The 27,395-nt window shown below is 37.1% G+C and overlaps 1 protein-coding gene across 1 annotated transcript in view; it reads right to left on the bottom strand.

Moving 5' to 3' along the window:
• The window catches only part of LOC145256318 (uncharacterized), a 93,954-nt gene extending 70,913 nt beyond the window's left edge, over positions 1 to 23,041 (bottom strand). Inside the window, exon 1 of the mRNA XM_080115048.1 lies at positions 22,905 to 23,041. The gene's annotated coding sequence lies outside the window, so the exon portion shown is untranslated. The remainder of the gene's footprint in view (positions 1 to 22,904) is intronic.
• Positions 23,042 to 27,395: the final 4,354 nt, after the last annotated feature.

The following is a 27,395-nucleotide window of genomic DNA, read 5'->3' as shown; positions in this document are numbered from 1 at the left end:
TCTGCTGAAGACAATGCAGAAACAACCTTTAAATTCAAGGGAAATAAATGTTTAAAGATATGAACCCTAACCAGAACCATCCTTTGATACACAGGCCAAACGAACTCTGCGACTATTTCGATTAATGAGTTTAAGTACTTTGCCAAGACTCCAAAAGGATCCAGTTGTTTTATTAGATTTTTATTAACACGATGTCTCCCACTGACAGCTTCTGCAGACGATCGCTCGATATATTAGCATCAAACTCAAGGACAAGTAATCATTGTGCCATGTCTTTCTGTATTTTTCAACATACCTGCGTCTCAATTCAAGAGATTGCAAAAGTTTTCCTCTAGTGAGAGAATCCACTGAAATTGTCTGATCGATAATCATTGATCAACAAACGTGGATTTTAACCAGTTTGTAAAAAATGTTTAGATGTTACAATTTTGAGACCCCCTTCAGAAGCAGTAATATATGTAAGCGGTTGATCATTGATTGCTTTTTCCACATCGGAAAGGATAGTTAAAAAGTCAAAATAGTTGACTTTCTTTCTACTTATTAATTTTTTCAAACATTGCTTGATTGTTTTTATCATCCTCTCCCATGTACCTCCTTGCCAAGCGAAATAAAGACGAATGGTAAGGTGACTAATTGAAGTTGACCTAGATTTTTCTTTGAACTCATCTGAAACGAAGATTTCAGATAACATGATGTCAGACGCTAAGAAGGTCCGAATAAACATACGTAGGAAAACCAAACAGATTGGTAAACCTAATAAATGCTAATATAAAGGATCTAGTGCTCATCTCCGGTAATAGCTCCAGATGTATGGCACAGACTCATGTAGGTGAACAACAAGATGTACATTTTGACATCTTCATCGTTGCATTTTATTAAAAAAAAAAAAAAAAAAAAAAAAAAAAGACCGGTCTATACCCACTTGTTGAAATGGGTGAAGAACAAAATCTGCCTGAGAAGTGGGCAGTTATATGGCAACAAATTAATTTTTTTTTACAAGTTATATAATTACAGAGAATTTTCTTTACCGACTGCCTCCATGGGGGAGTCCAGAAACCAGATAGCCTCAACTTAGAAAGAGTTTAATTGGTTCCCAGAGGCAACAATTTGAATGTATAATAATAACCAATTCAGTTAAGCGATGATGTTTTCCCAAAAGTATAGGAAATTTAACTTCAAAGGAATAAATGCTGGAATTCTGTATACAACGTTTAGTTTGCAACAGACCATCCTTATCAATAAACAAACCAAGAGCTGATACTCTTGGAGGCACAGCCGTATTTGAAGGTTGGTTCAAATATTCCAACTCAAAAGGGAAATTCTCTCTGTATACAATTTAGCTTTATGGTTGCTATTTGTGTGTTGGTGTCTCAACTTACCACAGAACTGCAAAACTTTGTCAAGGACATTGATTGCTCTAATCAATGATGAGAAATCAGAAATATTGGTAAATCGTTCTCATCAGTAGAGGAATCATCAGAGCAAATAGAGGGTATAATTTTTTGTTAAGACAAGGCAAGGGAGACACGCGCTTCAACATTTTTGATCAAATAGGAAGAACATTGCCGTAATGATCAACAAATTCGATCATAGGGAGGCAACTCAGTCAGAATTTACCTCTTAGATTTGGGCTTCAAAAATATAAGGCCAGTTACCATTTAATGGGATTTTTTTTTTTTTTTTTTTACAAGGTGGTCACCTATCAAGGCCTGGAAGCCACTCAAGGATAAAGGTTATTGCAAGTACAGTAAGTTAGTGTGGAGATCTAATAAAGTGTCTACTTAAGGGGGCGGTTCATCAGGAATTTGTTTGTTGGACTTGAAGACATCCAGGTTGAAGTTAGGTGGGAAGCAGGCAGACGGAAGAGAGTTTCGCAGGCGTGCAGTTCTAAGAAAGAAGCTTTGTTCATGGAATCTACATTTTGATTTAGGCACAGATAAAGAGTGGGGAAAACTTTTGACAGTGGATTCAGCTAGATGGGTGTTTTTCGTAAAAGATTGATGAGGGGGAACCAGAGATTGGAGTTCAGACGAGCACCTGCCATGGAAATAACGATAAAACAAAGATAGGTTCACAATGTCTCTTCTGTGGGAGAGAGGTTGCAGGGAAGAGAAAAGGGCATCCCCACTAAGCCAATTTTGTACTCTGTCAAGGCAGGATAGGCTGTTTTTAGCAGCTTCTGCCCAGATATGGCAGCAGTATTCAATCCTTGGACGTACTTGGCTTTTATATAGATAGAGAATTGCATCAGTAGTGAGATATCTTCTGGAGCGGTAGAAGGATTCCACCATCTTTCCAGCGACCTTGGCAACAGACTTGATGTATGTGTTCCATTTCAGATCAGGAGTAAAGGTCAAGCCCAGAAGCTTGTCAAAACATGGGGCTTCTCCTAGACGAGAGTCATCCATTTCAATTGATGCCAGATGGGGATCAGAGCGTTGATGATGCAAAAATGAGTTTGGTTTTAGATGCATTAAAGGTAACCAGCCACCTCCTCCCTCACTGAACCACGCACTCGAGATCAAAGGAGAGAGAATCAGAGAGAACTTTCTCATTTACAGCCTTTGATGTGTTGCCATAGATGGTCGTGTCATCAGCATAGATGTCAACGAATGATTTAAGTATGTGTTTAGGGAGGTCATTGATGTAGATCAGGAATAGAGTTGGGTCCAGGATGGACCCTTGAGGGACTCCAGCATTAATACTGCAGGCCTCCGATTTTTGTGCATCAACCACTACTCTTATGAGCCTATCAGAGAGAAATGATTTAATGATAGAGAAAACATTTCCAGTTATACTGTAGCTGGAAATCATGTGAAGTAGGCCTTGATGCCATACCTTGTCGAAGGCCTTTGATATGTCAAGAGCAATTGTCCTAGAAAGGAAGCCTTTGTCAAGAGATTCACTAATCCTATTAGATATAACCGTTAGCACATCTGCGGTAGATCTTGCAGAACGGAAACCATATTGCATGTCACGAAGAAGGTTATTTCTGCTGAGATGGTTGACTATTTCTCTATTTAATATGGATTCCAGCAACTTACTCATAACACACAGGAGACTTATTGGTCTGTACTGAGAGGAGAGGACTTATCACCTGAATTCTTAAATACAGAGCATACTGATGAGGTTTTTCAGGGTGTTGGAAAGCACTTCTCCTTAAGGCAATGCTTAAACAGTTTCGTAAGTATGGGAGCAAGTTCTGGTTAAAGCTTTTTTAACACTATAATTAGGATGCTGTCAGGGCCAGTTGCTTTACTGGAATCTAGGTTTTTCATTAGCTTGGCGACCTCATGCACAGATATTTGTATGTTACCTAGCATGTTCTGTGTTATAGGAGGAAATACAGGGAGTTGATGGCCTTTGTCGCATAGGGTAGAATTAGCTGCAAAGTTCTTTGCAAATAGTTTGGCCTTGTCTGATGCTGACGAGATGACCTCTGGTCCATTGATAATGGTTGGGATAGAACGCACACTTCTGTTCAGGATCCTATTTGTTATTTGCCAAAACTGGTCGGTGGGAACCAAGCCGCTGATCAGCTACTTTGGATTAAACAGACTGGGCATATAGCTCTCTTGCATTTTTATTACTCTTTTACAGTGGTTGCTGGCGTTCCTGGAAGCAGCTTTAGTCTCAGTGCATCTATTACGTTGGTAAGTATGGAAAAAACTGATTTCTATGTGCGATGGCAGCAGCACATTCTGGGGAGAACCATGGCTGGCTGTTGGAATTTTGTTGGGATAATTTAATTGGAAATTTTCCAAGCTGTTTCACCGATACATTTAACTATATGGAAATGTTTTATTTGTCCAAGCCAATAATGCCATGAAGCACAGTGCCGTTTAAAATCCTTATAGTCATGACAGAAACAAAAACCTGCCCCTGTTATAAAAGATATAATCTTGTCAAATTTGTTAACTTGAAATTTTAAATAACGATTGCCCATGAATAGGGCAGCGAAAGAAAAGGGTTTCTGAGATCCTCAATTTTAGGGAGGCCAAGCACAAGGAGGTCCATGGATCTCGTACCAATAAAAGTGTTCACAGGCATTACTACAGGTCTACGTACTAATTTTTCCCTAGATCTCAATCTCTGTAAAATAGCCTGAGAGAAAAAATATTTTTACTTCTAGTGTCCAAAATTGCAAAGGAAAAACACTGGAAGTCCATTTCCTTTCAATGACATACTGATAACAGGAAATATACAATTATCCTCATCAGAGGCGGTAGTCCTTCCTACAAAGGACTTTAGGCACATTGGAGAGAAGTGAGTACTCAACCCGCAATTAATGCAGGGGTAAGGAAGTCCCTTCTTTCCCTTACATTCTTGACTCAAGTGATTACCAAGACACTTCGTACAGACTTGAAGCTCTTTGGCTCGCAGAACCTTCAAGTCATAAGAATATTTGGAGCAATCCTTAACTGTATGGTCTGTCAATTTACAAATTTTATACTGTTCACCAGTATTATTAAGTTTTAAGGAATCCATGACCTTTTTATGATTAACGGTCTTATAACCAGAGCTGGGGCCAGAAGAAAAAAAAATGTCAGTTTTGGCAGGAAACTTTCCCGCTTGTTTACATTTAAAGGCACTGCCTGTAGAAATTCTATTATGTCAAAAAAGTTGGACATAATAGATATAAATGAATGATCGCTCTTTTGTTCTGGACATTAATTGCCTTCTGAAATTAATAGGGAACTTACGGAACAGATGTGAGCAACCATTGATACAAAAGCAGAGTCTTCTGTGAAAAAACCTTTCCTGAAAGATTTGTCCGATTCAGACAAGTCTATTTTAACTTGTTCTACAAAGGTCTTCAGTTCTTCCAATTCTGTTATCTGCACTGCGTGAGGAATAATTTCCTCTAAAATTCGATCCTTGATAAGACACTGATTCAGGAATTTTTCTTTCAAACAATCCAAGGCTACAGTATAATTATCAGAGGAAACATCCATATTTGAGATAAAGTCAAAGGCTTTCACCTTCAACTTAGATTTAAGGAGAAGCAATTTATCCGCCTCCCCTAAATTGGTGGTACAAAATTCAAATCTCAGGAAGGGTCTAAATTTAAATTGGTCGGCTGACAGAGATCCACTAAAATCTGAACATTCCAAATCCAACCCTAAAGGCTTTTAACCTCACGGCCAGACTTCAATTCATGCAATTTTTCCCTAATATTAAAAGAAAATTGTACTGAATCCTGACAAAGCGATAGTATCTCGATCTGGGAGTACTTTAAAATGATCTTATTAAAAAGGTCATCCAATTCACCCAACCATTTTCCGATATCCACTACATTCGACTCAATAGAGGTCAGGGATGGATTATTGTCTTTTAGCTATATCAATCTTAGCGAATAAATACTAAGAAGCTGTTATGATTATTAGAAATGTTATGTAGACTGAAAACAGAACGTAAATTAGCTACAACAAAATTAATGTGAAAAAGGAAGAAAGGAAATTATAAAAGACTTTTGCTAAACAAGATCAGGCAATATCCACAAGATTGAACAAACGAGAAGAAAAAAAAAAAAAAAAAAAAAAAAAAAAAGGAGAGAATAAGACCTAATCCCCCTCTAATTATCAACCAATTTATATTTATATGGGCAAGGCAATTAAATTGATAATTGAAGAGAAAAAAAAAAAATCGAAGAGAAATAATCCCGTTCTCTAAGAACGATTCAAAATACAGGTTCGCAATAAATGTTTACAAAGCAGAGAAAAAAGAGCTCTATTTCAAAATGGTATGAGCTACCACGCGTTGGGAAAAAAATTTAGTAACAAAAAATGAAATAATTTAATTTTTAAATGAAAAACGTCAATTTGGTATATCTTTTTTTTTTTTTTTTTTTGACATAAGTCCAACTCACCATTCACATTGGAAATGCCGACTTTTCTAGGTTTTCGGGTATGTTTACAACGAGAAATTCCTCATGTTAAGAATGACTTTCGGAATAGACCCCCCCCCCCATCAACCTCCCTCCCTATGTTAAGAACGGCTTTCGGAATTTGGTACTTTGGATATATGACTTTTGACAATGTACTTGCAACATAGGCAAAGGGATGCGACATTGCGGCGATGGGACAGCGGTTGGAACTTGGCTGATAGTGTGACACCTATTAGATTTCAGACTAGCAGCACAGATGAGGCAAGAATATTCCATGCGTGGGCGAATGGTGGATTTGTAAAGATAAAATTTAACTTGTGGTCATGTTACCTAAAAAGTATTATCTAGGTACAGGCAAAAATGGGCGGATAAAGATAGAGGGACCTGGTTTTGAAAGCCGATTTATCATAATTTTTTTGTAGGTTTCCGACTACTTTTTAATTGTATTTGAAAGATTAAAGATTAAAGTTAATTTCCTGAAGGAAAAAAAAAAATATTTGTACACATGAAAAAAAAAAAAAAAAGTTATGAAAAATTTGTAAATGTTAAACAACAGAAACGCGATAATACTAGTATTATCGCATTTCTTTTGTCTAACATTTACAAATTTTTCATAGCCTCTTTTAACATGGGGGGGGGGGATATTTATTAATTACGATGTTGGCCAGACAGAACTTTTCTAAAATAAAAACAATTTGCTTGTGGCTGTTAAACTGCACTAGTACCATAGTTTTTACTACTTTTTTTTATTTTAATTAAAATAATAATTTGAAAAGATAATACTAGAAGTGTGTTACAAAACTTAGGAAAAATCGATTTCATTTTCTCCACCGTTTCAAAACAAAGAAAAAAAAAAAATTAAAATACTTTCTTTTTTTTTTTTTTTTTAATTATTAAATCCCATCAAAGAACGGTTCTAAAACCTATTTCCAATCAATACTTATTCCATAGTTACATAATTTTTCAACTTCGCAAAAATTACCTATTTTTCCTAGACACCAATCTATAAAGCCTACTACTCCAAAGAGAGCACCCTGAAATGGGAACTAAAATGACTTGGAAACTGCATCAAGTCAGGCCGGTATTTTTTTTTTATCCTTTCTTTCCACCCTAACACTCACCTTTAAAATGACAAATTCTGTAGGTTTTTGAGTATGCTGAAAACGAAGATCATATTTAAATTTTGGGTAAACAAGTAGTTTTCTGGATATGAAGACCTTTTGTAAGAAATTTCCAGTTACATGCCATGGTTCATTGTTTTAGGCCACCTACACACAATTCTAGTAGACGGCTTGGGATTGGTTTATTTGTACGATGAACACTTGGTAGGAAAAGGACTCACTAAGAGCGGCTCCGAGAAGGATGGCTTATTGAGAAAGGAGTTGCCACTATTTCTTCACGTTACATCACCTAAATGTTTGGTGAAATAAAGGACTTGGATCTTTACAAGCCGAGACATCCTTATTACAGAACGGCCTCTTTGAACATTTTCATCATGTTTATATCTACTAAATATTTTAACTTTCCTCAATCAATTAGAGTCCCAAGGGACTCAATTTATGCCTAATTAAAGGCACCTGGATTCTTGCCGAGAACACCATGAATTACCATGGATCCTTTCAAAGGAATATGAATTACCGCTCCACCATAAGGAGTTTAAGTACCGGCTCCCTATTTGGGAGGCAAAACTGGTCCACCGTTTTCCAATGGACTATACCAGAACCAATGACTTTTCTTTGCTGTTATAACTGAATAAATTATAAGTTTAAAAGGTATGGCTTTTGTAATTTATGCATTTATTTTGCCTCTGCCAGGGTGTATGGAGTTTGTGAGAATTAAATTTCTCACACTTTAACATCCAATGTAATCCATTATGTTTTTATTGGCAAGCATGTTTTTTTTCTCCCCAACCAAACAAGTACACGCGCGTGTTACAAAACAATCCCTCCTCCCCATGTTAAGTAATAAATTGAAAAAAAAAAAAAAAAAAGGTCTTAATATCCAGAAAACTATTTGTGTGCTCCAAATTTAAATGAGATATTTGTTTTCAGCATACTTGAAAAAGCTGCAAAAATCATTTTGACGGACTAATCACGTGAGGCCTCTATAGCGAAAAACACATTGGCTCCGTTGTTGTAAGTAGTTCGTTCGAGGGAGCGTTCGTTGTTCTGAAAAGGAAAGAAATTTTGGCCTATTTTTGTTTATTTTGGCTTGACATTTGCGTTTTTCCGATTATTTTGATATTAGGTTTTTTTGGAGGAATGATACTTTTTTTGTTTGGCAGTCTTTTTGGATATTTGTTGTTTTGCCATGTTCTTTTGTGTGTATGTAGGGGGGGGGATAAAAAATTTCAATTTGGCTTGAACTTGCGATTTTCGGATCCTTTTGCTATTGTTTTTTTTTAAAGCCAGATTTAAGGGTGCAGGGCACGGGGTTATGGACACAAGTTCCAAACATTTAAAAACATTAGAAATATTGGGGGAGGCACTGAAACCATAAAAAAAAAAAAAAAAAGTAACGGTAACATAAATGCATAAGCACAAGATTTTTTTTTGTTTTCATTTTTGTTTGTTAATCCAGCTAAATTAAACAAAAAAAAACTGAAAATCACGAAATTCAAGCGAAATTGAAATTTTAATTTTTTTCGTTTGAATAAAGAAAATAATTATTAAAACAAAAGTCGTGCTCTCGTAGAGTAGATTTTTTATTCACAAAAATAAAAGGTGTGCCCGATACTACTGGTTAGTATGCAAGCCTCCTAGACCTTTTTCTCTCAACTTCCCCTGAGCTATGTTCATGTTACTTCTATCTCCTCAAGTATCCTCTGACCACTTCGTTGTATCAGTTAAGATAAAAATGAAATTTATTAAGTCCCCAGACGTACCTCTTCACCGTACTGTATACCGATACTCTATGGCTGACTGGGATAGCTCTCGTACATTCATATCTGATCTACCTCTGCATTACATGTTTAAAAAGGATGTGTCCTCTATAGTATTAGACCTGACCGAATGATTAATTGTAGGTATAGACCGATTCATACCATCTAAAAAATTCCAACAAAAACCTAACAGCCAGCCATGGTTCTCCCCAGAATGTGCTGCTGCTATTGCGCACAGAAATCACTTTTTCCATAGCTACCAGCGTAATAGATGCACTGAGACTAAAGCTGCTTTCAGAAACGCCAGCAACCACTGTAAAAGAGTAATAAAAATGCAAGAGAGCTATATTCTCAGTCTGTTAAATCCAAAGTAGCTGCTGATCAGCAGCTTGGTTCCCACCAGTTTTGGCAAATAGGAAACAGGATCCTGAACAGAAGTGTGCGTTTTATCCCAACCATTATCAATGAACCTGAGGTCACCTCGTCAGCATCAGACAAGGCCAAACTATTCGCAAAGAACTTTGCAGCTAATTCTACCCTATGCGACAAAGGCCATCAACTCCCTGTATTTCCTCCTATAACACACAACACGCTAGATAACATACAAATATCTGTGCATGAGGTTGCCAAGCTAATCAAGAACCTTGATTCCAGTAAAGCAACATCCCAATTATAATGTTAAAAAAGCTTCAACCAGAACTTGCTCCCATACTTACAAAACTGTTTAAGCGTTGTCTTAAGAAGTGCTTTCCAAAACCCTGGAAAACCTCATCAGTATGCCCTGTATTTAAGAATTCAGGTGATAAGTCATCTCCCTCTCAGTACAGACCAATAAGTCTCCTGTGTGTTATGAGTAAGTTGTTGGAATCCATATTAAATAGAAAAGTATTCAACCACCTCAACAGAAATAACCTTCTTGGAAACACGCAATATGGTTTCTGTTCTCCAAGATCTACCGCAGATGTGCTAACAGTTATATCTCATAGGATTAGCAAATCTCTTGACAAAGGCTTCCTTTCTAGGGCAATTGCTCTTGACATATCAAAGGCCTTTGATAAGGTAGGGCATCAAGGCCTACTTCACATGATTTCCAGCTACGGTATAACTGGAAATATTTTCTCAATTATTAAATCCTTTCTCTCTGATAGGCTCATAAGAGTAGTGGTTGATGGACAAAAATCAGAGACCCGCAGTATTAATGCTGGAGTCCCTCAATGATCTCCCAAAACACATACTTAAATCATTCGTTGCCATCTATGCTAATGATACGACCATCTACTGCAACACATCAAAGGCTGTAAATGACAAAGTTCTCTCTGATTCTCTCTCCTCTGATCTGAGAGCGCGTGGTACAGTGGGGGGAAGAGGTGGCTGATTACCTTTAATGCATCTAAATCAAGCTCCTATCTTTACATCATGAACGTTCTGATCGCCATCTGGCATCAATTGAAATGAATGGCTCTCGTCTAGGGGAGGCTCCATGTTTTGGCAAATTCTGGGCTTGACCTGTACTCCTGATCTGAAATGGAACACGTACATCAAGTCTGTTGCCTAGGTCACTGGAAAAATGGTGGGATCCTTCTACCGCTCCAGAAGATATCTCACTAATGAGGCAATTCTCTATCTATATAAAAGCTAAGTACGTCCAAGGATTGAATACTGCTGCCATATCTGGGCAGGAGCTGCTAAAAACAGCCTATCCTGCCTTGATAGAGTACAAAATAGACTTTGTGGCCTTGTGGGGGATGCCCTTTTCTCTTCCCTGCAACCTCTACCACAGAAGAGACGTTGCAAGTCTATGTTCATTTTATCGTTATTTCCATGGCAGGTGCTCGTCTGAGCTCCAATCTCTGCCCCCCCCTCGCCAATCTGTCACGATGAACACCCATTTAGCTGAAACCACTGTCAAAAACTTTCCCCACTCTTTTTATTACATTTTCACCCCAAACAAGGCAAATTGCTACTTTGGTGTAGGGGGCTACTATCAGGGGCAACAACTAATGGGGTACTATATAGGGATTTGGGCAGCAAGATGTCTGTTCACGTTACACTTGAACTTCTGCACGTCAGTACTGTTCGGGAAGCAGGGACCGGGAAGGGAATTCCAGAGTCTAGCGGTTCTGGGGAAGAAACTATTGGAGTAAAAAGATCTTTTACATCTAGGGATCTCTACAGTGTGGGGGTGGGATTTAGCAGCCTGTCGGGTTTGACGAGGGTGCTCACGTCGTAGGGGCACAAGTGATTGCAGTTCGTCAGAGCATTCACCACTAAAATACTTGTAGAAAAGGCAGAGGGATGCAACATTTCGTCGATGGGACAGAGGCTGAAGCTTAGATGCCAGTTCAGGGCCTATCAGGTTTGCGACTCTCTTTTGAACATTGTCAAGGAGCGAGAGACTAGTAGCAGATGCACCAGCCCAAATGTGACAGCAATACTCCATACATGGGCGAATGGTGGGCTTATAGAGGTACAGGATACTTTCGGGTGTTAGTAGTTGTCTAGCACGGTAGAGAGAGCCCACCTTTCTTGCAGTGGCCCTGGCAATGCCTTCAATGTAATTGTTCCAACTCCTTTTTCCTGTGAACGTTAGGCCAAGGAGTTTGAAAGATGTACTCTCAGTTAAAGAGTCATTGGCCATTGCTTTAGGTGGTAAAGAGGGTTTCTTGTAATTATTGAATGAAACTAGTTTAGTCTTGGCAGCATTGAACGCGACCAACCACTTTTGTCCCCATTCCACTACAGATTGGAGGTCTTCCTCTAGTGTTTCTGCCACTTCTTTAGAAATGTGTTCATTCGTCTTCCTGTCGTGCCTGCCATAGAGTGTAGTGTCATCAGCATATATACCCATCTCAGAGGCAATTTTATTCGGGGGAGGTCATTTATGAATATCAGGAACAATAGAGGCCCAAAGATAGAACCCTGGGGCACTCCCGCATTTATATCATATTGTTTAGATGTACGACCGTCGAGGACAACCTGGATTTTTCTCTTATCTAAGAAGGATTTAATTATGTTAAGTATTCTACCAGTGATACCGTATGATCTAATTTTACTGAGGAGACCCTCATGCCATACCCTGTCAAAAGCCTTAGATATATCTAGAGCTACCGCTCTGCCCTCCCCGCTTTGTCCAGTGAATGGTATATACATTCAGAGATTACAGTTAGGATGTCTGCTGTGGAACGGGCTTGTCTAAATCCATATTGTTTGTCAGTCAGAAGTTTAGCATCTGTAAGGTGATGAACTAGAGCATGGTTAATTAAGGTCTCAAATATTTTGGCAAAAAGTGGGAGGAGGCTAATGGGGCGATAATTTGATGGGTCAGTCCTTTCGCCAGAATTCTTGAATATTGGTACCACAGAAGCAGTTTTCCAACAGCCCGGAAAGCAAGCTTCATTAAGGCATTTGTTGTAGAGTTTGGAGAGACCTGGAGCTACTTCGGCTGAGCACTTTTTTTAATAGCACAGCTGGGATAAGATCGGGTCCACATGCTTTTGAAGTGTCAAGGTTTTTTATGATAGCATGCACCTGAGCAGGGGTGATTTCCAGATCGTCTAGCGTCTGTCTGCATAGGAAAGTCAGGTAGGGGGTGGTTGGAAGGGTCCAGTGTGGAGTTTGAGGCAAACCGACTGGCAAACATGTTAGCCTTCTCGGTTGCTGAGGAGACAACCTCGTGATTGTTGGTTAGTGGGGGAATTGTTGATTGCCCATTATTTACTACACTGTTGTAGATTTTCCAGAAGTCTCGAGTTCCTAGTTTTTGTGCTTCAATGCGCTTTTTAGTGGTTTCCATAAATTCTCTCTTAGCTGTCGCTATTTCTTTCTTAACGTTATTTCTAGCTCCTATATACTTCAGTCTGTTTGAACGGGACTGATGTCGGTTAAACCTACGGTATGCATGCTGCTTTTGAGCAATGGCAGTTGCTCAAGTCGACGTAAACCATTGGGGAGAGTGGGGCTTACTATAAAATTTCCACATGGGAACATGCGCTTCGATTGCAGTTTTGAACCAGTCAGTGGTCTCGTTTGCACACTGTTCAGCAGGGAGAGAAAAAATATTTCTCCATGGGGCATCTCTGATTAGTTCCCTGATGGCTTCCTAGTCAGCCTTTTTATATCTCGTTGTTTTGAGCACTGGCTCTTCAGTTTTGGCTCTAGAGTTTAGGGCGATTTCAACCATTATCACTGCATGACCAGTGTTCCCAAGTGGGCTGTGGGCCTTCGTTATGCAGTCATTGGGAACTGTGGTCAAAAACAGATCTAGAAGTGATGCGTGTTGTTCTTCCTGGTCAGGGAAACGGGTTGGAAACGTAACAATTTGTGATAGGGAGTGAGATATAATGAAGCTATGAGTTGTGCTGCCCGCTGCATCTGTGTAAGTAGAGAATCCAAGCCAGTTTTTGTGGTGGACATTAAAGTCACCAAATACATGTATTTGTGTGCTAGTGTCGAGGGACAGTGCCGTGTCTATGCTGTCAGAGACTTTGTTTATTACGGTGCAGTCCTGAGTCAAGGGAGAACGGTAGAGAAAATAATAGTAGCTAATATTGTGTTGCATGTTTAGTCTAAAGCACATAAAGGCTTGATCATCTGTTTCTAGGTTTATTTTTCTAGTCAGGGGGAGGGTATTACGAATGTAAAGTCCAAGTCCGTGCATGTGTCTGTCAGAGTCCTTATGGCAGAGTGGGAGATATCCAGGCATGTTAAAGTGGTTAGAGGGGATGGAGGAGTGTAGGTTAGTCTCACTTAGTGCTAAGATATCCTTTATCTATGCCTAAATCAAAATGTAGATTCCATGAAGAAAGCTTCTTTCTTAAAACTGCACGTCTGTGTAACTCTCTACCGCTTGTCTGTTTCCCTCCTGACTTCAACATGGATGTCTTCAAATTCAACATTAACAAATTCCTGATGAACCGCCCCCCCCCCAAGTAATGACACTTTATCAAATCTCCAATACTAATGAATACTGCAACACTATCCAATCGATTACTGTACACAAAATAACCCTTATCTCCGAGTGGCTTCTGGGCCTTGATAAGTGGTGACCTTCATGTAAAAAAAAAAAAAAAAAAGAATACTTATAAAGGTTTTTGTATATCACCACAAGTACTAATCTGGACTTGCACCAATTTTCCTATAACTATAATCCATGCCCCCCCCCTCAAACCCGGCAAAACAAAACACACCCATCAAAAAAAAAAAAAAATAAAAAAAAAATAAATAAATAAAATAAAATCCCCCCCCCCAATAAAAATAACATAAAATAATCCGAAAAGCGTAAAGTTCAAGCCAAAATAAATAAATAAAAAAAACAAGACCCACACGCCAAACTTCTTTACTTTTTGGAAGAATGAACGCTCCTTCGAACGAACTGCGTAAGCATCGGAGCCTATATGCGTATTTGGCTGGGGGGGGGGACTCACTTGTGGGTGAATTTTTACGACGTGCCCCAGCGTATTATAAGCACCCCAACCTCCCCATGATAAGAATGGCTTCCGAGATGGGTTATTCCGAAAACCGTTCTTAACATGGAGAGGTTAGGGTTATTCCGAAAGCCGTTAGCCATCATTTTAAATGTAAGCGTTAAGGTGGAAAAACAGTAAAAATTTACCGCCATATTTGTTATTTTGATTTGGCCGTTAATGACGACGCAGGTTATTATTCAACTAGTATTGATTAAAAAAAAAACAAGATATCGTTAGAGAATGTTAATGTTGATATGATGATGATAGGGGACCACCACCATCACCATCGGACATTTTCGCGGAAAAGTTTCGCTTCTATTTTCCAAGAAACACCAAAATTAGTATGGCAAGTTTGTTGCGGACCAGGATATAAATACCCTAACTCGCTACGAAAAAAAAAAAAATAAATAAATAAATAATGAAACAAATTGAATGAAGGAAACAAAAAACTCAAATGCTGGAATAAAATAAACATGTCGTTTATTTTCTGTTGAGAAATGAAAGTCTTGGGTGTACACGTGTTCATTCGGCCGTTGACAACTACGCGCATGGAAGGAAAGGAGAATGCAATAGAGAAACGCGAAGTGGCAAGCCGGCGTGTAGAAAGAGAGGGTTAAGCTCAGTAGAGAGTCGCGCACATGTCTGTGTTGATGGACCAAAGCCGAAGGGGAGATAGAGTGAGAAAGTCAATCCAGTTCATGGAGAGAGAAAGTGTATAAAGTGTACGTACGCTTATCCCACATTACAGTAGCAGGGAAAGTGACGTTAGGGCGCGCGGTCGGTTCGTCGACTCAACAGGTCGAACGCTGGTCCGGACGAAAAAGGGAAGTTGACAGGTTTTGTTGACTTTTATACTGGAGTTAGTGTTCTGGGTGCGCATGTCTGGTTTTCACAAGAAAAAATACACGATTAAACCCGGTTCTCCAACTTCCAACGTAGACCCCTACTACCATGTCTCCTTCACCAACATCAGGGGTCTACGTTCTAACCTTCCAGAGGTTGAAACCCAATTACAGGAGACTAAACCAGACCTTTTATTTTTAAGTGAAACTGGCATTGTACAGGCTATTTCCCTAGAAGAGTTCGCAATTACAGGATACTTTAACTTAACTTCTAAATCTGACCCCCAAGATCGCCATGGGCATGGAATATGTGCCTATATTAAAGATAGCTTTCCATGTGGTAGGGACATTTCCAGGGAAGATCCTAACTTACCCTATATGTGCTTCCGGGTTGCTTTAGCTCACACTACTGCATTTATATTTACTCTCTATCGCCCCCACAACAGCGGAGTTACTATCTTTCAAAGCAAATCTGAGAAAATTGACCAAGTCCTATCTGCTTATCCTTCAGCTAACATTCACGTATGTGGAGACTTCAATGTTCACAACGTCGAATGGTTGACCCACTCAAACAAGACCGATGATGAGGGGAGGTTCTGTCATGATTTCTCCATTGCCTATGACCTCACTCAGATTGTTCACGAACCCACCCGTGTGCCCGACAATGACGGCCAGTATGCGAGCCTACTAGACCTTTTTCTCACAACTTGCCCTGAACTATGTTCAGTTTCTGTTCTGTCGCCTCTTGGATCTTCCGACCACTCTGTTGTATCAATTAAGATAAAAATGAAATGTAATAAGTCCTCAGACGTACCTCTCCATCGTACAGTATATTGATACACTAAGGCTGACTGGGATAGCTTCCGTACATTTATATCTGATCTACCTCTGCATTACATGTTTAAAAAGGATGTGTCCTCTATAGTATTAGACCTGACAGAATGGTTAATTGTAGGTATTGACCGTTTCATACCCTCGAAAAAGTTTCAGCAAAAACCTAACAGCCAGCCATGGTTCTCTCCAGAATGTGCTGCTGCCATTGCGCACAGAAATCACCTTTTCCACTGCTTCCAACGTAATAGATGTATGGAAACTAAAGCCGCTTTCAGGACTGCCAGCAACCATTGTAAGAAAGTAATAAAGAACGCAAGAGAGTTGTATGCTCAGTCCGTCAAGTCCAAAGTAGCTGAGCAGCGGCTTGGTTTCTACCAGTTTTGGCAAATAGCAAACAGAATCCTGAACAGAAGCGTGTGCTCCATCCCAACTATTATCAATGGACCTGAGGTAATCTTGTCAGCATCAGACAAAGCCAAACTCTTTGTCAAGAACTTTGCAGCTAATTCTACCCTTTGCGACCAAGGCTGCCAACCCCCAATATTTCCTCCTGTATCAGAAAACACGCTATGTGATATACGTATATCTGTATGTAATGTTGCCAAGCTAATCAAAAACCTTGATTCGAGTAAAGCAACTGGCCCTGACGGTATTCCAATTATAGTACTCAAAAAACTTCAACCTGAACTAGCGCCCATACTTACAAAACTGTTTAAACGTTGTCTTAAGGAGAATAGTTTCCCATCTCCCTGGAAAATTTCATCAGTATGCCCTGTATTTAAGAATTCAGGTGATCGCTCATCCCCCTCTCAGTACAGGCCAATAAGTCTCCTGTGCGTCATGAGTAAGTTGCTAGAATCTGTGTTAAATACAGAAGTAATCAACCATCTCAACAAAAATAACCTTCTTAGTGACACACAATATGGTTTCCGTTCTGCTAGATCTACAGCAGATGTGCTTACAGTTATATCGCATAGGATTAGCAAATCTCTCGACGGTGGCAACCTTTCTAGGGCAATTGCTCTTGACATATCTAAAGCCTTTGATAGGGTATGGCATAAAGGTTTACTTCATAAGATCGCTAGCTATGGTATAGCTGGAAAAGTCTTCTTAATTATTAAATCATTTCTTTCTGATAGGTTCAGAAGAGTAGTAGTTGAGGGGCAAAAATCAGAAGCTCACAGTATTAATGCCGGTGTCCCTCAGGAGTCCATCCTGGGCCCAACTCTTTTCCTGATCTACATTAATGATCTTCCAAATCACATCCTTACATCATTTGTAGACATTTATGCTGACGACACTACCATTTATGGTAGCACATCTAAGACAGTAAATGACCAAGTTCTCTCCAATTCTCTCTCCTCTGATCTTGAGCACGTAGTACAATGGGGAAAGGAGTGGCTGGTTACTTTTAATGCATCCAAAACCAAGCTTCTATCTTTACATCATCAACGCTCTGATCCCCATCTGGCATCAATTGAAATGAATGGCTCTCGTCTTCAGGAGGCCTCAAGTTTTGACAAGCTTCTGGGCTTGACCATTACTCCTGATCTTAAATTGAACACGTACATCAAATCTGTTGCCAAGGCCGCTGGAAAAATGGTGGGATCTTTCTATCGATCCGGTAAATATCTCATAGCTGATGCTATTCTCTATCTATATAAGAGCCAGGTACGTCCAAGGATGGAATACTGTTGCCACATCTGGGCAGGAGCTGCTAGAAAGGACTTGTCCTGCCTTGATAGAGTTCAAAATAGACTTCGTAGCCTCGTAGGAGATGTCCTTTTCTCCTCCTTGCAACCTCTATCTCACAGAAGAGATGTTGCGAGTTTGTCTCTGATGTATCGTTATTTTCATGGAAAGTGTTCGACTGAGCTTCAATCTATGGTCCCCCCTCGCAAAACTTTCACAAGAAACACTCGTCTAGCTGTAAACACTATCAATAATTCCCCCCACTCTTTATCTGTGCCTAAACCTAAACGTAGATTCCACAAACAAAGTTTCTTTCTTAGAACTGCGCGCCTGTGGAATTGTCTTCCGTTTTCCTGCTTTCCGGCTGACTACAATATGGTTGTGTTCAAGTCTAACGTAAATAAGTTCTTGATGAGTCGTTCCATATAAGTTATCAAATTTACCAAATTTTCATTACTAATGATTACTATATTGTCCAATTTCTACTGTACACTCTTTAACCCTTATCCTTGAGTGGCCTCTTGGCCTTGATAATGTGGTGATGCCTGATGCCTATGTAAAAAAAAAAAAAAAAAAAAAGACATCGCAGCTCAGCTCAGGCGTGTGTATGTGCATGAATGTGAGTGTGTGTATGAGGCTGTGTATATGCGTGCATGTGTGTGTGTGTGCGTACGTGCGTGCATACATGTGGGTGTGTATATGTGAGGGAAAACATGTTCGACCAAGTTTTCTCGGAAAAATGTCCATATATGGACGAGATAATGGTCGATAAAAATGGCCCGAATGAATAAATGAATTTAAAAAAAAAAGGCACGAAACACGCATAATTCGGCAAAGGAAAATTGAAAATTAGAGTATTTCCTGAACAAGAGGCGACAACCGACGTAAATATATAAAATAAAAAGAATTTTCTTGTACTCACCTAACGCTAGACATTATTTGTTTTTTAAATCGAATAAATGTTTTGAAGGTTAGTAAAACCACTCCAAACATATCCAGGTAGGTAGAAGAGTAACTTCTTTACTTTGATAAAATCTGTTATATTTTTTTTAATTTTTTTACCACTTTTTCCTATCTCTGGGATTTTCTTAGTTTACAAAAAAACTACTTGATCAATTTATGTGATTTTTAGAATATGACATTTTCGTTCCATAACAGGTACGTACGTACACACCAAAGATTTGTCCATATTTTCGTGTTATGTTTCGTGTTGTCGTTAAACCAAGTGTAATCGTTTTAAAATATTTTAAATCGGGGCAAATGTTTTTATTTACATTTTTAGAGACGACGTATCCGACTTATTCAAAGTAACGACTGATTTTACCTCAATGTCGTCAAACATCGAAAATTACGCCCCAAAAAAGTTACGTTGAAAAACTTATTAATCGATCGAAAATTTGAAATTAACACGAGTCAGTACTTATGCACTTACGTTACCGTGCTGAAAGCCATTCTTAAATTTAAATGCGATATTCGTTTTCAGCATACCCGGAAAAGTCGTCATTTTAAATGGTGATTGTAACTTTCCACCTTAACCGAAAAATTATATTTGTTTTATTTTTATTGTACAATAATTTATATCAGTTTGAAATATGTAAACATACAAAGGGATGGTACTTGTACAGTTTAATCAAGGCATTAAAGAATGAAAATATCGAAAAAGGTTACATTGTACGTATCCGTTAGGGGAATGAAGTTCTCCGAAAAAAAAAAAAAAAAAAAAAAAAAAAAAAAAAAAAAATCGGTAAATTTTTAGTTTACCGACCCCTCGGCATTCACCTCTAATTTGTCGACTTTAATAGATTTTCGGATACGCTGAGAACGAATATCGTATTTATATTTTGCGCAAACACGCAGTTATCCATATTTGTAGACATTCAGTGCCAACGTAATCCTTATTTTTAATGGCGGCCATCTTGTTTTCCAATAACGAAAACGCCAAAACGAGAGCTAAATATGCCACATGTAACTAGAATCCCCCCTTCCCACCACCGACCACTAAATTTTTTTTTTTAGGGATATTCGATATTGCTGCCCACAAATCTGATAATCAAATCCGTCGCAAATTTACGGTTTGCAAGGTATTAACCCCTTCTAATTGATCTTTAAAAAAAAAAAAAAAAATTTCACGAGCTGTTTACAAAAGCATATATTTTATGTTTTTCGTTCTTTTTTTTTGGGGGGGGAGGGGGTATTCAAATATAGAATATGTATAGTTTAACAAGTGCTTTCTGCAGTTTAATTAACCGTTTTTCCATGCATGGAGGGGCGGGGGCGGGTGTGTTGTGGCGGCCGAAACTACACATATTCTATAATTGAATACCCCGCTCCCGTCAAAAAAAGAATAAGAAACATAAAAACGCTCGTGAAAATTTACTGACAGTAATATTTTTACTATTAAATGAGGTGAAAACTTAATTTCATGAAAAATCTTTTTTTTTTTTACATAGGCATGCATCACCACATTATCGAGGCCAAGAGGCCACTCAAGGATAAGGGTTAAAGAGTGTACAGTAGAAATTGGACAATATTAGTAATGAAAATTCGGTAAATTTGATAACTTATATGGAACGGCTCATCAAGAACTTATTTACGTTAGACTTGAACACAACCATATTGTAGTCAGCTGGAAAGCAGGAAAACGAAGACAATTCCACAGGCGTGCAGTTCTAAGAAAGAAGCTTTGTTCATGTTTTTGGACAATATAGTAATCATTAGTAATGAAAATTTGATAAATTTGATAACTTATATGGAACGGCTCATCAAGAACTTATTTACGTTAGACTTGAACACAACCATATTGTAGTCAGCCGGAAAGCAGGAAACCGGAAGACAATTCCACAGGGCCTGTACAAAGCTTCTTTCTTAGAAGTGCACGAGTGCACGCGGCGTGCACTCGTGCAGTTCTAAGAAAGAAGCTTTGTTCATGGATCTACGTTTAGGTTTAGGCACAGATAAACATTGATAGTGTTTTCAGCTAGACGAGTGTTTCTTGTGAAAGTTTGGCGAGGGGGGACCACAGACTGAAGCTCAGTCGAACTGATTGTCATTTAAAATGTCCGCCATGTATTCATGCACCTTGTGAAACGTCAAGTGACTACGCGCGTGGGCGCATTTTAGTAAGAAAGTGAAAAAAAAAATTAATGTAATTATGAAAGTGAAAAAAATATTGTCCGTTTTTATATCGAGAAGCGGAAAAATATCCGGAAGGGTGTGGGTGGGATGGGGGTTCATTTCAACATTGAAGCTGAAAAATGTTTTGGGGGCGAAGTTTTGGCTCTTTTGGCGTTTTTTCCTAAATGGGAAACAAGATGGCCCCAGCAAAAACAATAGTTGGATACTGAATGTCGTCAAATATGGATAAATGCGCGTTTGCGCAAAAAAAAAAAAAAAATAAATAAATGCGATATTCGTTCTCAGCGTACCGAAAAACCTATAAAAGTCGACAAATTAGAAGTGAATGCCGAGGGGTCGGTAAACTAAAAAAAAAATAAAAAATAAAAAAAAATAATACCAAAAATCACTTAATTTCATCAAGTAGTTTTGTTTTTTTACAGTAAAAAAAACAAAAAACAAAAACAGAAGACAATTTGTTATGATACCAAATAAAAGGTTCGATTTTTAAGAAAAGCTAGTATTAAAGATAAGGGGGGGGGGTCGGCGCTTTAAACTGAGTTATCTCCCCCTGGCGTTTTAAAAAATTCAAAACGCGCAGTTATAAAATGTTTTTCCGCTGTATAAAAAAAAAAAAAAAAAAAAAATTACTCGATCAAATTAAGTGAAATTTTTTTTTAGAGATCTCAAGTCCAAAATAGATACGTACAATATAACTTTCTTTTCGATATTTTCATTTTTTAATGTCTTGATTAAACTGTACAAGTACCAAATGGATATAGTAAAACTTGAAAATATTAAAAAATAAGACCGTAACATAAATGCATTAACACTCATGTGTCTTTTTCGTATCTCCTTAATTAAAATATATATATATATTTACAAAATTATTTAATCACAAAATTAAATCCATCACAATGCATTTCAGTTTTTTTGTAAATAAGTCGGGCAATCGGGCATTTTTAATATTTTGTTAATTTTCGGGTAAAAAAAAAAAAAAAAAAAAAAAAAAAAAAAGACGAACCTGAACAAGACCTCCCCTCCCCATATTTTAACTGGTATTCTGCAGTTGGTATTTTTTATACGATCTAACCCAGCATAGTATAAACACTCCCAACCTCCTCGTGTTAAGAACGGCTTTCGGAATAAAAACCTCTAATCTTGAAAACTAGGAAGGGGTGTGTGATTCTCGTTCAGGTCTGCCAAAATAATAATTAAAAACAAAAAATATTATTTCATTTACAATTAGAATTTTTGGTTATCTTGAATTTTTCAGCTTTAAGATGGCTATTATTGAAACAGTATCATTGACAAAAAAAAAGTTTGGGTCCAATCACGGCCACCGAGAGTAAGTGGTGGTGGTGGTGGTACAGTACAGTTTTAGTTGTTTGAATGGCAGCAATCAAAAAGCAGACAAATTCAAGATATAAGTAAAATAATTTAATTACGGAATCTGATCCATCTGAATGCATTTTTCTTTTAGTCATTTGGTACTAGTGCAGAGATTGATCCGTGCTGAAATAATAACGTTATTATTTAAAAAGCCATTCTTAACATGGGGAGGGTGTTTTCTGTTTTGTACTTTAACCTTACAATTGAATAAAAAAACATTAAACTTGGAAATGCGATTTTAAAAATAGCGCGGATCACTCTCTGCACTAGCACCAGTCATTTTAATCTTTCATTAACAGGTGATAAAAAATTACTTCATGACTCTTCGACATTTGGAAACGTTTAAACTTCCATAAAATAATTTATTTTGAATAATTTATTTTTTAAGTTATACGAATTTCAACACGACACGTAATTACGTAATAATGTTTTCACCTGAAATGCGTCGGTTTAAAAGAAAACCCAATCTACATAAGCACTAAATGAAAATTCGAAAATCCTTTTTTTTTCTTAAACTAAACATTTCATTTTAAAGTTTTGTATTTTTAACATTTTTCTAAAAGGAAACAAAAAATTACATGAACGCAAAAAAAAAAAAAAATTCGCACAACTTTTATAAATATTTTGAAATTATGGTATTTTCATAAATAAATAAGTTGTGAAAAAAAAAAAGGAGGATTAAATAAATACTCGTGCTCGAAACAAATCAGTAACATAATTTAAAAAAAAAAAAAACCTGATTATCATTTTTACGAATAAATTTTTTGATGAAAAAAGAAAAAAGGCAAAAAATTTACCTTTGTTTCTAGGTTTTCACTTCTTATTCAGTCAAAACTGGAACACTTGACTGAAAACTGTGTATTCAAGTGAGGCGAAAAGGAAACATGACGTCACATGTAATCAACCAATCAAAAACGAGGAATTTAATCTTATCAGAAACTCTTTAAGTATGGAAGTCGAGTAACGTCACAATTTCCCAACTTTTTCGCCTCACCCTAAAGATGCCAATAAGTCCTAACTAAGCCTCTTTAATAATTTTTTTAGTTTTACACACACACACACACAGACACACACACGAAACATTTTGGTTATCTTGAGCTTTTCAGCTTCAAGATCGTTGTCATTGAAACGTTTATTGGCAATTCGGAATCTTAACTCATTGTTCTAAGGGAGGTAACTCCATTTGGTGCTTGTTGAGAAAGCGGCGACAGATCGATTTTTAGATATGTCGTTTTAAGCAAAAACAATATTACTTGTAACGAAAATAGTAATATATCCAAAAATTACGAAAATTCATTAAGTAGGAAGCTATATATAGTTTTTCTGTTCTGTTTAAAAGCTAAACTCTTTATTTTTTTATATTATTTTTTTTTTTATTTTTTACGGAAAATTACATTTTTCGTAGATGTAGAGTAGACAGTATTGCAGAAACAGAAGACATAACCCAGATAGAATATTTGGTAAAATTTTACTTTAAGGCCCGTGTCTCACGTTAACGAATCTTTTCTTTTTCTTTTTTTTTTTTTTTACATAGGCATCACCACATTCAAGAGGCCACTCAAGGATAAGGGTTAAAGAGTGTACAGTAGAAATTGGACAATATAGTAATCATTAGTAATGAAAATTTGGTAAATTTGATAACTTATATGGAACGGCTCATCAAGAACTTATTTACTTTAGACTTGAACACAACCATATTGTAGTCAGCCGGAAAGCAGGAAAACGGAAGACAATTCCACAGGCGTGCAGTTCTAAGAAAGAAGCTTTTTCATGGAATCTACGTTTAGGTTTAGGCACAGATAAAGAGTGGGGGGGGGGGAACAATCGTTTCCGCCACAGAGAAATAGTTTTCATGATATGAAGAAATTACCTTTTGAAAAACTGAATGATCACTTTTCCATGTAAATTTAACTTATAATTGGCACCCACGTTCTGGCCACTTAATGAGGGGCCATTTTTTTCTGCTTTTTATCTTTCAATAAATACACGAGGAATTTGAAAAACAAAAATAAAGAAAAATCTGCATAAATATACGTCTAATTCCTTGTTATCAGTGGCGACCATTTCTGTATGTTTAAGTGCGTGCCTATTTTTTCTGTAAACAAGTAGTTTACCGTATATTAAGCAATGTAATTCCTTATGTTATCACTGGTGACCATTTCTGTACGCGCAAACGAGCACATGTTTTTGACACACGCATGTTAAAATATGTGCTCGCTTGTGCATACAGAAATGGCCACCACTGATAACATATAGAATTACTTTGCTTAATATCTGGAAAACTACTGGTTTTTCAGCAAATTTTAAATTGTTCGCGAAAGATTACTACGCTATGTAAGAAGGCAGTTTAGTACGCGAATGCATGCATATTTAACAGCCTTAGTTTATGCTACCGCATGCCCGCGCGTAGCGTAAACGAAGGCTGTTAGATGGCAGAAAATAGTCTGAGGGTTCAGGGTTTAATACCATACAAACGGTAAATTTGCCTTATTTGTATTATCATATTATTTTAAAGCACACCGAAATCTACAAAAAAATTTTTCTTTTTTTCTATACCGACGTGAGACGGGTTTTAAGGTAAAATGATATCAAATATTTTAGATTACTTTTTTTTTTCTTCCTTTGAAGATTGTAATGCTGGGTATGGGGCAGCCAAACCAGCTGCTAACATTGCCCTGCTATTTATTGAAACCAACCGAGAGCTCTTTTTAGTATCCTCGTTGTTGCTTTAAGTGCAATTGTCTGGATCACTTTTCTTCTTCATAAGCCCCCCTGTGGCACCTATAATAACTCGTATGATTGATATCTCTCTAAGATTCCAGTTTCTTTTCATATCATACATGAGACCTTGACATTTAGCCGGTTGATGTATTTTTGTGGCCAGTCAATGATACCAAAACTATGTTATTACTGGCATGGAAAGCTCGTTGATGGCAGTAATTTTATTTTTATTTGTAAGCTGTGTTTTACAGATTTTTCTCTATTTTTTCATTTTTCTTATCATTTTGTTTAAGCCAGGGATGGGGCATCCTACCAGATGCCAAACATCGTAATGGCGTCCAACGTGCCACGTTATCTCAACCAAACTATTAATAATTTAACAATACCGTTTAAGATAATGTTGGTTGAATTGCAAGAATCTTAAATCTAACAAAATTCCAGATAACAAAAATAATTTAATTACGAAATTAAATCTACCAGAATGCATTTTCTTTGTGTATGTGTAAAAAACTAACATTTTTCACTTTCACTTTTCTTAACAATTGGCATGAAAAGATAAATCGTGACCTTTTTTTATTTATTAAAATTTAAGTTTCACGCACATTAAATCACGTCCAGGTCTACCCCCCCTTTTTTCTATTCAGATTTCTAAACTTTCATTGTTTTTGTTTGTTTTTTGTATTTTTTCCCCACAAATCATGTAAATTTATCAAGTATTTTTCTTAATTAAAAAAAAAATACTGACGAAAGGAGACCATTGTGTTTTGATCAGTCATGGTTAATAATTAAGGGCGAGACAACTTAATTCGAAGTACCGAGATTAAAATCAGTTTTGTAATGACTATAGTTTCATATTAAAATCGCTAAAAATAGTTAAAAAATGACTTTCTTTATAAAAAAAAAAATACTTGATCAATTTACGTGATTTTTGGAATATGACATTACCGTTCCGTGATGAGTACGTACATTATAAAATTTCTCTGTATTTTTTTTCTTTTAATTAGATTGAATTTTGCATAAGAACCTAAGTTTCTTTCTGCTTTATTGTCCCATTTTAATGTCTATTTTTTCCTTTCTCGCCTTCCATACTTCTCTCTTTCTTCTAATCTAAGCCTTTTCTCCCTTCCTCTGCTTACTTTATTTAACCCTTTCCTCTTCATATCTACCGCGTTCGTTCCTTCCCTTTTCTCTCTGTGTCATCTTCATTTTTCTTCCACTTTTTGTTTTATATGCCGGACTCATCATTACCCGCCTCTCTTTTTCCATCTCCTCCCCTGTCTTCTCACTCTTTTTCCTGTTTCGTTTCCACTTCCTCATTCTCGTTCCCTTCCTCCCCTTCCTCTCTATCATCTACATCCATTTTTTTTTTACTCTCTTAACTCTTACTACTTTCTTTACCCCTCCGTCTTTTATCTTTCCTCTCACTTCTCTTTTCTTCCACTAGAATTCCTCGTCTGCTGGTCAAACAAAATAGCAACTTACGACGCCCAAGCATTTATTTATTTATTTTTTTCGTTAATATTACGAAAATGCTACTAACACTGTCATTATCATATACAAAATTGTAAAAAGGAAACAAAATAACTAGTAATACAAACCCAATTTAATATTTAAAAATAAGCTATAGATTTTTTGTTATCTTGAACTTTTAAGCTTTAAGATGACTGCCAACTTATCTTAATAAAATTGGTACTTTGTACAGGTTAATCAAGACATAAAAAAAATGAAAATATCGAAAAAAGGTTATATTGTGCGTATTCGTTATGGAACGAAGTTCTCCGAAAAAAATTTCACTTAATTTCATCAAGTAGTTTTTTTTACAGCGAAAAAACAATTTGTTATGATACCGAGCAAAAGGTTCGATTTTTAGGAAGAAAAGCTAGTAATAAAGATGGGGAGGGAGTGTCGGCGCTTTAACTGGAGTTATCTCCCCGTGGCGTGTTCAACAAATTCCATAATGGCTGACTTCAACGCGCTCATAAAAACGTGTTCTTCTGCTGTAAAATAAAAACTACTCGATGAAATTTTTTTCAGAGATCTTCATCTTCATATCGAAAAAAGATTATATTGTATGTATCCGTTTTGGATACATACAATATAATCTTTTTTCGATATTTTCATTTTTGAATGTCTTGATTAAACTGTACAAGTACCATAAAATGAAGTCTTTCATAACAGTTTGGTCACGGCCAGCCACTCTTGGTGGCCTCGGTTTGGTCCAATTAACAATTAGTACTTATGCAGTATAAGAATCATGCCTTCGTTGAAATCGTCCGGCCAGTTTACGGAAAACACAGAAATGTGCCGAAGAAAAGTTTCGTTTTTTGTTGTTGTTTTTTTCGCGCCAATTTTTTTCACTGAAAAATATATTATTTCTGTTAGGAAGATAATTCAGTGAAAAAATTGAAAATGAAAACAATTTCAATGAAAAATTAACTAAAAAAAATGAACGCAATAAACTTGAATAAATTTTGAACAATTTTTATGAAACTTTAAGACAAAAGCAAAAAAAAAAACAAAAAAAAAAACGATAAGTTTCAAAGCAAACCGGCAAAAGACTATTTTTT

Source organism: Euprymna scolopes, chromosome 32 (assembly GCF_053919585.1).
Source record: "Euprymna scolopes isolate OS-2025 chromosome 32, ASM5391958v1, whole genome shotgun sequence".
Taxonomy (NCBI): Eukaryota; Metazoa; Mollusca; class Cephalopoda; order Sepiida; family Sepiolidae; genus Euprymna; species Euprymna scolopes.
Note: the sequence above shows the minus strand (reverse complement) of the source record. Positions and strands in the feature narration are given on the sequence as shown.